Source organism: Triturus cristatus, chromosome 10 (genome assembly GCF_964204655.1).
Source record: "Triturus cristatus chromosome 10, aTriCri1.1, whole genome shotgun sequence".
NCBI lineage: Eukaryota > Metazoa > Chordata > Amphibia > Caudata > Salamandridae > Triturus > Triturus cristatus.
The window spans coordinates 1,143,428,160-1,143,440,587 of record NC_140593.1 but is presented as its reverse complement, the minus strand read 5'-3'; the positions used below and the strand labels follow the sequence as shown (position 1 = coordinate 1,143,440,587).

Sequence of the window (12,428 nt, the reverse complement as noted above, 5' to 3'; positions counted from 1 at the left end):
CGGATTTTGTTCTACCATTCAAGGCTCTTAAACCCTTTTCAAAACACAAGGCGTTCAGACCGACCACATCCTCAGTCCAGCATGTAACTGGAGCCAACTCTAACCTAGGGATGCCCCAATGAGAATCCTCTTCGTCCCCAAGGGAGTCTTCACCAGCGACTAGAGGTTCAAAAGTCCGATTGAAATCACCTGCAATGACTATATTATTGTCTTGCGAATGCGTGTCAAGAAGGGTACCCAAGGCAATTAATACCTCTGATCTACCTCCCTTGTTGCCTCTGGCGTAGATGTTATAAATATCAAGTTTTCCTATAGTGCCAGTAGACATTTTAATTAACTGGATATCACTATGACTAGTTTCCATAGCTTTAATTGATAGATTTAGGGACTGCCGAACCCAAATAGTGAGACCCCCCCCATTGGTCTCCCCTTTGGGCCTTTTAGAGCGGGCACAGAAAAATTCAAATATCCCAACACAAATACGGGTTCACATGCCCAAGTCTCCTGAAATACACAAACATCAAAGGAGTTAACAAAGCTGAACCAATCACCAGAGTCAAGTTTAGAACGCAGCCCAGCAAGGTTCCAAGAGATTAATTTTCCCACCTCAGCCGCAGGACCAGCCAAGGCGTTCGGAACAGGGTCAAGATAAATGGCCTTACCCACTTCTGAAACTGCAACAATTGTTCGGCCTCCAAACCCAGCGGCAAGAATGTCACCCTCTCCTTTCGGGTCAATCTCAGAAGTACAGCGTACAATAGATGCAACAGTATACAATTGAGGCTCAGCCGACACACTACCTGGCAATGGCTTCTTGCCACGTACATTGCTCTTCTTGGTGAGGGTACTTAAACTATTTGGGCCAGTTGGTTCACAAGGTACTACACTCTTGCCCCCAACAAGTCAGTCGCAATCGTTCAGATTAGATAGAGCTGAGAACCTATTTTCTATGTTGAGTCCCCACTCGTTAATTTGGGTAGCCCTTCCCCGTTTGTTTTGTACCAAATTCCATTTTGTCCTCAAAATGCTCGGATTGAGGCCACTTCCCCTCCTTTGATAGAAGAAGTCAAGTGTGAGTGGAATGATATTGGTTGATCTACGCTGAGGGGGGAGTAAATTTGGTAATATATTAGTCAGTACTGCCGGGTCAGTAAAGTTCAACACAACACAGTCCCCCCCCTAAATCTTTTTGGACCACTTCCTATCCAATCCACCCTTCTTGCCATGACTAGTTCATCCACTAACTGGTGCTTACCCCAAGGGGTTATTACCATGTTATTAGTTAACCAGTGCAGTGCTTTGGTCAGCAGGGAAGATGTGGATTCCACCTGGCCAGACGTCAGTGGAGGAACATTAGCTAAAACCAAAACTAAGGGGAAGGCCTCAACAATAAGTTCCACCGAGCCTTTCAATGAATTCAGGGCAGTAGGACTTACTGGGGGAACCTCACCCCCAGACTCGTCTTCTCCTGCATTTATCTCGGCACAGTAGGACACTTGGGCAATGGATTCCCACCCACACCTCCATCAGGCCTCGTAGTTTTCCTTTCGGTCTCGACTCTCTGTACTACTTCAGCTGGCGTTTTTTTTACCTCAACTAAAGTTTTGTTCAGTAGCCCCCCTAATCTGGTCACTTCGTCCGTTAGCTTATCTATTTTAGCTACCAGAGGCTTGACGATACCCTTAATCTTTGAGTCAATCATGCACATAAACTTTTTAAGCTGTTCATTTGTTAGGGACACACGCGCATCATCAATCAATATCAATCCACTTTCGTCCGCTACATCAATATTACTAGGTGGGGAGGCGGGCCTTTTCCTGCCCGAACGTAATCCACCCCGTTTAGGCTGGACCTTTCTGCCTCCTCTAGTAGTTCGAGGGACAGGTACTGGGGACCGGGCTTTTTCCTCTAATATTTCTAACTCAGCCTCCTCTTCACTTCCGACAACATAATTCGTAGAGGTGTTCTGAGCAAAAATGTGGTCGTCTGCTTGATCGCATGCTGCTTCAATGATACCACTGTTATCGAGTTCTTGACGTTAGGCCCGTATAGATTCAGGCGGAGCAGACTTAGAGAATGAACCCAAACCTAATGAGGATCTCTTCTCCCTATTTATTTTAGCAACAACCTGAACTAAATAATTGTCCATGGTATTCGATACCGAGGCCGCCCTTTGCTTAGACATTGAATGCCCCAATACAGTGTAATCCTACTTAAGGCTTGAAAAACAACACTTACATAGAGGTCAAAATAAGCGACCAACCCAGATCACAGAGCAAGGCCAATAAGATAAAATACAATAACCCGACAAAAGGATGGGGCGGCGCCACACCAAATACGAGCAGAGTGCACGGCCCAGTCCAGTTTCTACCAGTCGGAGACTGTCCCGCCCTTGTCCCGGGCTTCTCCCGGGCTTCTCCCGGGACGCTCCCGCGCATTCCCGCGCAGCGGTGAACGAGGTCACTTATGAAGGTGTGGAGGCGGTTAGGGGGCGTGGCAAGCAGGGAGAGCGTCCAGGTGCAGATCGTTCACACAGGGACTCCTGGGAGATGGAGTCCCTGTTCTGTTGCTCGCAGCCCTGCTGCACTTAACACAGCCCACAGCGTGATAGCCTCACTCCAGGCACAGGTGATGACACGGCGATGCGGGACCTGCGTAGCGTGTCCGGCGAGCTTCTGAGGAAGTCAGATGAATGCAACAAGCAGGAACCAGGGCGAGGTAGCTTTCAGCAAGATCAGTGACATACATACAATATTTGTGTGCCAGCCATCGTGATGGCATACGTATAAGTCTAGGGCACACTTAATCAAAAGCAGCGATTAAGAGATATTTATTAGCTGTTTTGCAAAAATGTGTGAAATAAGGGAGTTCACCCATTAGGCCTTACTGTTTGGGTTGACTGACTTAACACATAACCACAAAGGAAATCAACCCGTAAAAGCTTAGGCTACTGTTCAGGGGGAAACTCAACACTGCATTATTATAGCAAGCAGCCTACCTATTTCATGAAGGTAAAATACTCCGAGCGAGGGAGCAGGACTGGGAAACGCTAATCTTATAAATTCATTAGCATTAAGGACACAGTTCACATCCAAGATCTGAAGGATCCGAATGACGGCAGCTGTTCCTTTGAAGAAGTGAAACTGAAGGTTGTTTTGCAACGTTGCCAAACTATCTGACTGCGACCCCCAACTCCTGGATACAACCATCACAATACCCATTTGACATTGTCCTAAATAAGATGGTCTTAGAAAAGAGGGAAAACTATGTAACCTCCTTTTTCTAACGAGGAGGTCTTAAATCCTTCAAACAGATAAAGCTAAACAAGGCTCCAGGGCTATACTGAATCTGTACTTCTTCGAAGACCTTTGTCATCCTTGTGTGCATTCACAGGCTTATTTTGATCACTTTTTGGTCTCTTAAATGACACTCTTGTAGGCTCACTTCTAGATCCAGCCAAAACAGACCAAGGTCCTATGTGCTGCAGATTAACTAAGCCACCTGCTCTTCTTAAGTTGGTTGTTAAAAATAAAAAATACGCACATATATAATTTTTTATTTTTTTTAATTTTATTTTTGTGGCATGTGTAGCTATAGATACACATGCTGTGCATACTCCTGTCATTCAGTGCTAAGCTTGGATGTCTACAACCTCTCTGTTCAGAATCCCTGTTATTAAAGCTTTCTTGGAAGGGCTCGAGCGGGTTATACCTCCAAGGATACCTTCTACAGTTTTTAGCCTGGAAGGTGACTTTCTCAGTTGAGATCACTTCCCTCCGACATGTTAGTGAGATCCAAGCTCTCACGTTAGAGGAGCTTTTTTATTTTTTAACTTGCTGGCAAGTGTATTCTAACCTGCTATGCCAAAGCCTAAAGGCAACTCTCTACTCTGCCAAAACTGCATTCTAACGTGCAGCCTCAATGGCTTTCCTAGCAAGCATTCCAATGGCTGATACCTATAAAGCAACTACCTGATCCACGCGTGTTCACCAAACACTAGTGTGTGGATGTCCTAGCAGGAAACAAACCTAAATGGGCCAGGCTGTCCTACGTACAGTATTTCCGTTTTCTACAACATCCTGTGGCTAACCACTGCATTATGGAGGAACTTCTTTACATTCTATGCACGGCATGTGTGTCAACAGCTACACCTGCCACAAACTAAAAATTGTACTTAACTTTTTTGTGGCACGTCGTTCTGTAGATTCACATGCACCACCCTCCTTGGAAGCCATTGGTTGGTGCAGATATCTTCTTTCTCATAAAACTTTGTTTTTCTGTTGCAAGTACATCGTTCTGCTTTCTCATGCTCTATCGCCATCTTCACCCGCTGTGCAGAAAAACAATCTTAACAATGGAGTCGATGCCCATATGCCTTTCCAGCTAAGAGAAGAGTCCTTATACCTCGTGACTCGGAATACTACTTCGAACAAAAACAAGTTGTTTGTGTCTGAGCCCAACACTAGATAGCAGGAGTATGCACAGCATGTGAATCTACGACACTACATGCCACAAACGGCTGCTTACAGGGTAAGTAACATTTTCCATATATACACACACACACACCAATGTTATGTCCCTTATATTGAACTTATTTCCCCCATTTAATGCATTTAAACCAGTCTGGATTTTTATACATACAAACAGATGTGGAGGGCGCTAAAATAGTTCACAGATCTTAGAGAACCCGAGGAGTTTCAAGTAAATGCTTCTCCTTTCCCCTAGTGCAGAAACCTCATTCAATTTGAGCTTTCAATAGAAGATCTTAAGCAATTGCAGTTTGGTTGAAACTTTACAACTTGATTTGGAAATACATTGATGTCTCAATGTACAAATTATTGATGAATACAAAATAAATTGGAAGTTGTTTCAACATCCTTAAACACTGTCACTCACTGGGAGTTTTGGCTCAATTACCATGCCTCCCTTCTTTACAGGAAGAGCAACCGGAGTTATTGGAGCGTATAATATGCTTGTTCTGGCAATAAGAAATTAAATGATTGTTGAAGCGTTAAATCAGATTGACACCAAAGGGAATGTATGCCAAGGGAACATCTTAAAAGGTAAAATTCTCAAAAAGAAGGATATGATGACCATATTGATGTGTTCGGAGTAGGGCCTCATCCTTCCATTTTCTTTGGTGAGGATGATGCTATGCTCTGTCTTTGGGGATGAAAGATCTGTGAGGAGGCAAAGTGATTTTGACTTCTAAGGCTTCACTGCCAGATCGCTGAACATATTTTTCTAAAGGTATCATGAAAGAGCTTCCTTTATGCTTATTACTTTGAAAATGTTCCTCCTCACAAGGATTAGGCATACTGTCGGACAACTAATGTGTCATGCTGTTGCTCATCTTTGAACCAGCAATGCTGTTAAAGCATTTCCTACAAAGCCATACGGGGGTGGGAGGGGGGGGGGGTCCGTGTGCGTCCATGTGTGTGTGTTTCCGTGTGTGTGTGTCCGTGTCTCTCTCCACTATCCAAATAGTGTTTTAAATTGAAATATTCCGTTTGTGGAGATCTTACATTCTGCTCGCAGGATGCAGAAGCTGTGCCATATTGGCAAGAATGTTTCCATAGCTGTAACTAGATCTACATACACTGTAAATTCCTCAGTGATCCTAAGTAAATTAGATGAGTACAACTAGGACCAGAAGCAGGCGATTGGTCAAAGCAAAGGGTTCCACAATGCCGTTTAGGAGTGAGGCCAGTCAGTAACCGCTTATATGCACAGTGGCGTCCAGAATATTGAGACTGTTTTGACGGTCAATGTGAGAGAGATAAATAAAAATTGCTCATTTGGTGAACCATAATAGTCAACTTACCGGCTGGCCATTCTCTGGTTCCCATGAACCCCCAGGTATTATTTATTTATTTGAACCCCCAGGTATTCTTATCAACAGATGCCTTTAAACTTGGATGAGGAACTCATTAGAACACCCTCCTGAAAGGGAAAATGTGTTTCTTTTTTAATAGAAACTTAATTTAAATCATACAGAACCCATGGCAGTGAGATTGGCTCTCAAATATTTTCTGTTCTGAGCAAGGCATTTGTAAGTATAAATTCGGACAGAAAAACGGTACAACAATAGATCTCTCCCTTTATGTTTTTTAGGCCAAGAAACTCTGGTGTTGGGCCATGGAGAACAATGTATATGCACAACGTGTATGAGATGTGGAAAATAAATGTTTGTGTGGATGCTCCTAGCTGATGTTTTGGAGACCAGTGAGTAGCAATTGGACAGCAGGCAACTTAATCTATTATTGCTCGCTTGCGGACACCAAAGGGGGATATGTTCACTGTGCACCACAACTTCAAATGTCATTCTCAAGCAGATGGCCCGGTCTTGTATCCCAAAGGGAGTCTTCTCAGTCACTTCTAAGGACAGTTTCATATACTCCTTCCCTGTGATTCTTCTGGTTCCTAGAGTGCTCTGCAAAATGAGAACACAGTCTTGCAAATTAATCTTGAAATCTCCAGCCTGGCAAAGGCGACACTGGTTTCCAGGGCTTTGAAAGTTATCTTTTCAGACACCTGTACAATTTTAAACCGATCCACTTCTCCGGTCTTGGCACAATGCTCGGAGTGTATCACAATCTTTCCTTCCTGCCTCTCACAGCTTGCCGGGAATTCAAATTTAGTGCTTTAGATCTTCTGGATGACGTACAAGATATTAGCAGCGGCTAGAGCACCTTCAATATTGAGCTCCTATGGAATGACTTGGAACAGCTTTTACATTTGGGTAGAAATCTTGATCCAGTTAATACATCATCTCATTCGTTTTTAACTTATCTTTTTTGGCTGATTCAATGAGGACTCTGGTATTCTTCAGTTAATGTACATTTTTTCAAACTTTTCTTATTATCTAAGAGGCCTGACCAGTCTTTTGTTGTTTTCATGAAGTATTTCTGCACAACTACAACTGTAGACATTTTTGTAAAGACAGTGTGCAAACAAATCCTAAACATATCCCAAGGGTGCAGCTGTTCAATTTAAATAAACAGATGGCTTTGCCAACGTTTTTTTCCAAAACAGTGACAAAGAACATTCCACTCTCTAGTTGCAAAGTAATGTCTAAAATGCTATCTTCAGAGAACTATCACCTGGTGGACCAGCTCCTTGTAACATTTGGACATATCAGTAAGGAAAATCTCCTGTCTCAACGAGATCTTCCCATATGGATTGTCTTGTGCATGACACAGGGTCATTTCACTGCGAACAGGCTTATTGTAGGGACAGTATGAGCTTGTTCTACCAGAGGGATGGCATTGACACGTGTAATGCTGCAACATAGGTCACACATGTATTTTCCAGACATTACTACACTCCGATGAAATTGAAGTCAGAAATGATAGTGGGTCAGACTTTTCTGCAGAATCTTGTTTCCATAAGGTGAGCTTCATTCCTGCCTTCTACATGGACATTTGTGTATTACCGTGAGGATGACTCTTTTAAACTCCCATATTCAAGCATGTCAATCTGTATAAGGCCAATCCTGAAAAAGAAGAAACAACCAATTTCTTGTAACTGCAGTTCTTCAAGCATTCAGTAGGTTTCATAGATTTCAGTTGAGCCCCCTTCGCATCCTTTTCTATAATGAGGCTCGTGCGTGTTCTTTAATTTCTGAAAATCTAGTAGTTGGCGCCTGTAAGGGGTATAGAGATGGGTGCCTTCCCTTCTGACTGGTTGAAGCTTGGGCCATAAAATGGGGTGGATTGGTTGTATGTTGTCCATGGCTTTACCAGTGTTTTGTGTATAGGTGCACTGCTATTAAACCTTGGTTACTGATCGTTCCCTGCCTCACGTCTGAGCAGTATTCAAGCATGTGAACAAAGAAAGACACCAATGCTGAAGAAGTGCAGTTACAGATAAGTAACTTTTTCTTTCTTATACATTGAGACACTAGGGAATATTTCTGAATATTCCAATTGGTATGGTTGCTTTTGGGATCCTTTACAATCTCCTTTATTCATCATGATCATTTGTTGCATATTTTTTACTTTCACTAAAATGATGCTCCCACTGCCCATGTAATCCCAATGTCACATTAGGTTAGTGTGGACGTGCAGATCTGTAGTCTGGTACAAAACATCGAGTGGTCCTCATAAAATAGAGAGCGCTGCATCCGTTCCTTGCATGGCGTCCACTATTGGTTTTAGTCTCAAACAAAATGAACCACAACTTTTCTAGGCCATTTCTGATTGTGTGTGGTCAGTTTGACGGAAAATAATAGTAATTTAATGAAAGATTGACACCCCTCTTCCCTTGTTGGTCCAGAAGGGCTCTTCTTGCATCCATCCCAATAAAAATACTTTTAGGGTTTTGGTGACTTTTAAGCCTATAATTAATTACCCGTATGTTGTAAATACCCCCTAAGGGGTGAACTTCTATTAAACGAATAACAACCTTAGAGTGATATGGCTTAATATAAATTAATTGAAAAAGCGCATTTAGGTATTTTCTTTTCCTAAAGATCAAGCAAAGTGATCGTGATCTGATCAAGCGCATTTCAGGTTTTAATGCCACACAGGCAAGCTTATTATTATTGTTTTATTTTTTGTTTTATTTTAAACAGTTGCCAGGCATGTGGAAGCGGAGATCTTATATCGGAAACCCTTTATCTGAGAGAGCTCCATGATGTATACAAAGAACCTTAAAACGCATATCCTTTGCACATGAGGCCAGTGCAGAGCATGCAATTGTTTAGATAGTGAATGATGGTCAGGGATTGCTATAGCAATCTCTTAGCATTGTTTTAGATAAGCTGCAGTTGCATCAGATAAGCCAGTATAAAGACTGTTACCATAGTCCAGGCATGACATGATTACCAACTGGATGACTGTTTTGTTATTGTTCCACTATGACATTTACATAAAAGCTGAAAATTAATAAAAAAGAGTAAGTAGTTACTTTTCATTTCATTTGAAGCAGTCCGCTTATGTATATAATGTTGGTACAGTCCGAGAGTGTTTGAGAAATTGTACCCATCCGGCCACATTGCCAACACTGGTTCATTCTAAGAGTGTTGGTTGCCTGTTGTCGAGGCAAACTCTAGAGCTGGGTTCGATAAAGATTCAAGGACATCATTTGCATAGACAGTAAGGTTAAGGTCATCAAGCCCAAGTTTCACCTCCGCAATGTCTCTTAGTTTGCAGACCCTATTCATGAAAGGCCTTGAGCGCACGAGGAAGCGCAGCTTTTCCTCATGTCCTGCTCTATGGTGACCCCGTGTTAATACTTTTTGTTTACTCTTATCTGGGTGCAGGTTATCCAGTCCGAACCATGCTTTGGGAAGCAAGGACCAAAACACCACGCCAAAAGTGGCACCCTGATAAAGGTCCACTTCATTCTATCAACTGCTTTCTCGGCATCCAATAAAAAGAACATTGTGTTCTTCCTATGCTTGTTTGCTATATCTGTTGGTGAACCACTTTTCCTATTGTCCCCAACTGATCTTTTCGGTATGAATGCTACTATGTCTAACTGGACATTAATTAATTAATGCCAAGTTCCAGAATTTTCTCAAACATTTTAGCTTTGAAATTTAGGAAGAAAATTGGACAGTATGAACTGCATTTGTCTGGGTTCTTGCCTGATGTTACTAATGACAACACTGTCATCTCTGTCATTGAAATAGTCACTACACCTATGTCTGCATATGTGTCAAATAGTTGGGCATTAGTCCTTTTAGGTTCAGCCAGAAAGACTTGTAAAAGGCGTTGCCATAGCCATTAGATACCAGGGTCCTTGATTGTTTAAGCTCTTTCTCACTTCCAAAGTGATCTGTTGCACTAGTTGGTCCCTTTGCATTTCTGTCCGGGTGTCACGGCTAACCTGTGAATGTATTCTGTGATAGCCTCTGCATCAGTGATTTCTTCGTGTATAGTTTCTGATAACATTGCCTGAAAACACTTAACGTCCTGTTCCTCCTATGTCCATCTACTCCCCTTAACTGCCTATATAGGTTTTAGCATGTTTCTTTCTAATTGTTGCCGCTAACAACTACCCAGCTTTGCTTCCTCCTTCAAAGATCATTTAATTTTGTCTTCTTTGCAGGATTCTGCCTTACTTGGTTTCATGAAGCCCAGTATGCCCTGTATGGTTAGTTCCCTGTTCTTGTGTCTAGCCATCTATGCGATACACATACCCATTACAGCTACCTTGAAGGAGAACCAGACCTTGGGTAGCTCGTATTCCCCAGTGTTATTAAAACGGACAAACTCTAATTTAGGAATGAATGGCTTCTTTTGCTGAGGTTTTTTTTTTAGAGAATCAAAATCACTGAACCGCTGTCCCAGATCTTTTGTGATTGTCGCTGCTCTTACCCCTACACGTCAGGGATTGAGTCATTAGAGCGTGATAAAACAGCATCAACCCCATGTGTCACCTCATCTAGCGGGGGGCCCGCGTTTGATGTAAATGCATCTTAACTATTCAGGCATAAGGCTTAAAAGAAGGCTGATGTGTACAATCTGTCTCTTCCCCGCCTCTCATTGTCAAGGCGTATACTAGGCCAAAATCTGTTCCCTTCTCTGTGTGTGCTCCACTCCCTTCCACTGTGATCAGTCCAGTGACACATCCATCCATTTCCATCTGCTTTACCACAAAGGGGCATTTTTACTCTAGTTGGCAGCTTTTGGATCATATGTTTCCTCGGATTCAGTGCACAGACCACTATCGACAAGATTGTTCTCTGCCACATCTGCCAATTCAGTAGAAGCCAGCGACCCTCCTTGCCTGATACAGGTTAATGTAAGTCTAAGTGGGGGACAAAAAGCATACCCACCCTTTTCTTTATTTTTATCTGAAGAGAAGTATTACTTGGAGGTGAATCTCTTGATTTCATTCATTCTCCATAAATCCCCTAAGTGTGAAATTACCAGTAAAGAGGTGGCCTGGCGCTAAAAGGAATACCACTAAGGAAAAGTCAAAGAAGAGTTAATTGAAGAATAGATGATTTTTTTTGACAATATACACATTTTGGTGAGGTGTGTTTTTAGGTAGGAGATTTAAAGGCGGCGTTCTGTGCTTTGGCAGTAACTACGTAGAAGGCATGATTTCCCATCGGGGCCTTCCTGAGTTTAGGGACGTTTACACAGTGAAGAAGGCTGAAATGACCAGTCCTTGAGTGGATACAGAAGGAAAAAAGGGTGGCTGTGTAGTTGTTAGAGGAAAGACTCGAGAGAATTTGTGCATAGGAATCCAATGTCATCAAGGAAGATGGGCAGAGACCGTGATCTCACTGCACAGAACAAGAATTAAACGGGCAGCTCTCTTCTGAATAAGTTGTAAAGTGCTTCATAAACAATCCGTTAAACCTACAAAAAGCGCCGCAGACGCGGTGGGTGACTCTGGGATATATGGTGGCCAAACGCGACATTGCTCAACTGTGGGGTTCCCAGAGGTCGCCGACTGTCTCGGCATGGAAGGATAACATGGATTGGTGCATGTTTCGGGAAAAGGTGGTGTATGTTGCGAGAGGTAAGCCTGGGGCATGGGTGAACGTATGGGGCCCCTGGAACGCCTACCGCGGGGGAATCTGTACCCCGCCGTTATTGCCCGATCCGTCACCGGCCCCCTCCCCTTAGCCAGTTTATCTCCCCGGTTCCGGGCACTGAGTCCACCTAATCCCCGTCTTGACCTTTCCCCCCCTTGATACTCCTATGGATTGGTAGGGTCCCCCCTCTAGGGGAGCACATGCTGCTGTTTCCGATTGTGGGTTGCCTTGTGGATTTGTTTTTTGTTGTTATTTATATTAAAATGAAACCGTTATGTGGGGTCCGGATGGTGTGGCTACCACCGCTTCTAACTCCTGTGCATTTCCCTTTGCCGCGGCATGCGCGCTATTGTTTGTATCACATGCTCCTCTTGCTTGCTAGCGGCCGGCCTGAAGGTTGTAGGCCCATCTTTGTATATTTTTTTGAATTTTGTAATAAACGGTTTCAAAAAAAAAAAACCTACAAAAAGCAAATTACAATAATCTAACCTAAAATTTTCTAGGCATACTTTTTTCTTATCACATACAACATAAACAAACAATTAGAGGTGGAGCTTATCACTGTGTGCCAAAATAAATTTTTCATCAAAGATGATGGCCCAGATAGCATAACTTGGTGACAGCAGTAGGAGGCGATCCGAAGAAAAGCCAGCTACCAACTTGAGGTTTAGACGGAAGGAATTTCGCAGACCATGAACTCTGTCTTGTCTGTGTTGGGTATGAGGGAAATGGAATCGATCCGATTAGCCATTTCACATAGGGACCTTTGAAATGTTCCGGCCAACAATCCAGGTATCTGTCTGGTCTAAGCACAATCTGGGTATCATCCTGGACATTTACTCGAGAAAGAATATGTCCTCTTCCGCTTAATTATGTCCCAGAAGGGTCATAATTTGTTTGCTCCGATTTGAGTGGTCTCACATTACAAAAG

The 12,428-nt window shown here is 43.0% G+C and overlaps 1 protein-coding gene across 4 annotated transcripts in view; it reads left to right on the top strand.

The window, feature by feature from the left end:
• The window catches only part of UBFD1 (ubiquitin family domain containing 1), a 47,715-nt gene that overhangs the window by 30,735 nt on the left and 4,552 nt on the right, over window positions 1-12,428 (top strand). The gene's annotated exons all lie outside the window — the stretch shown is intronic.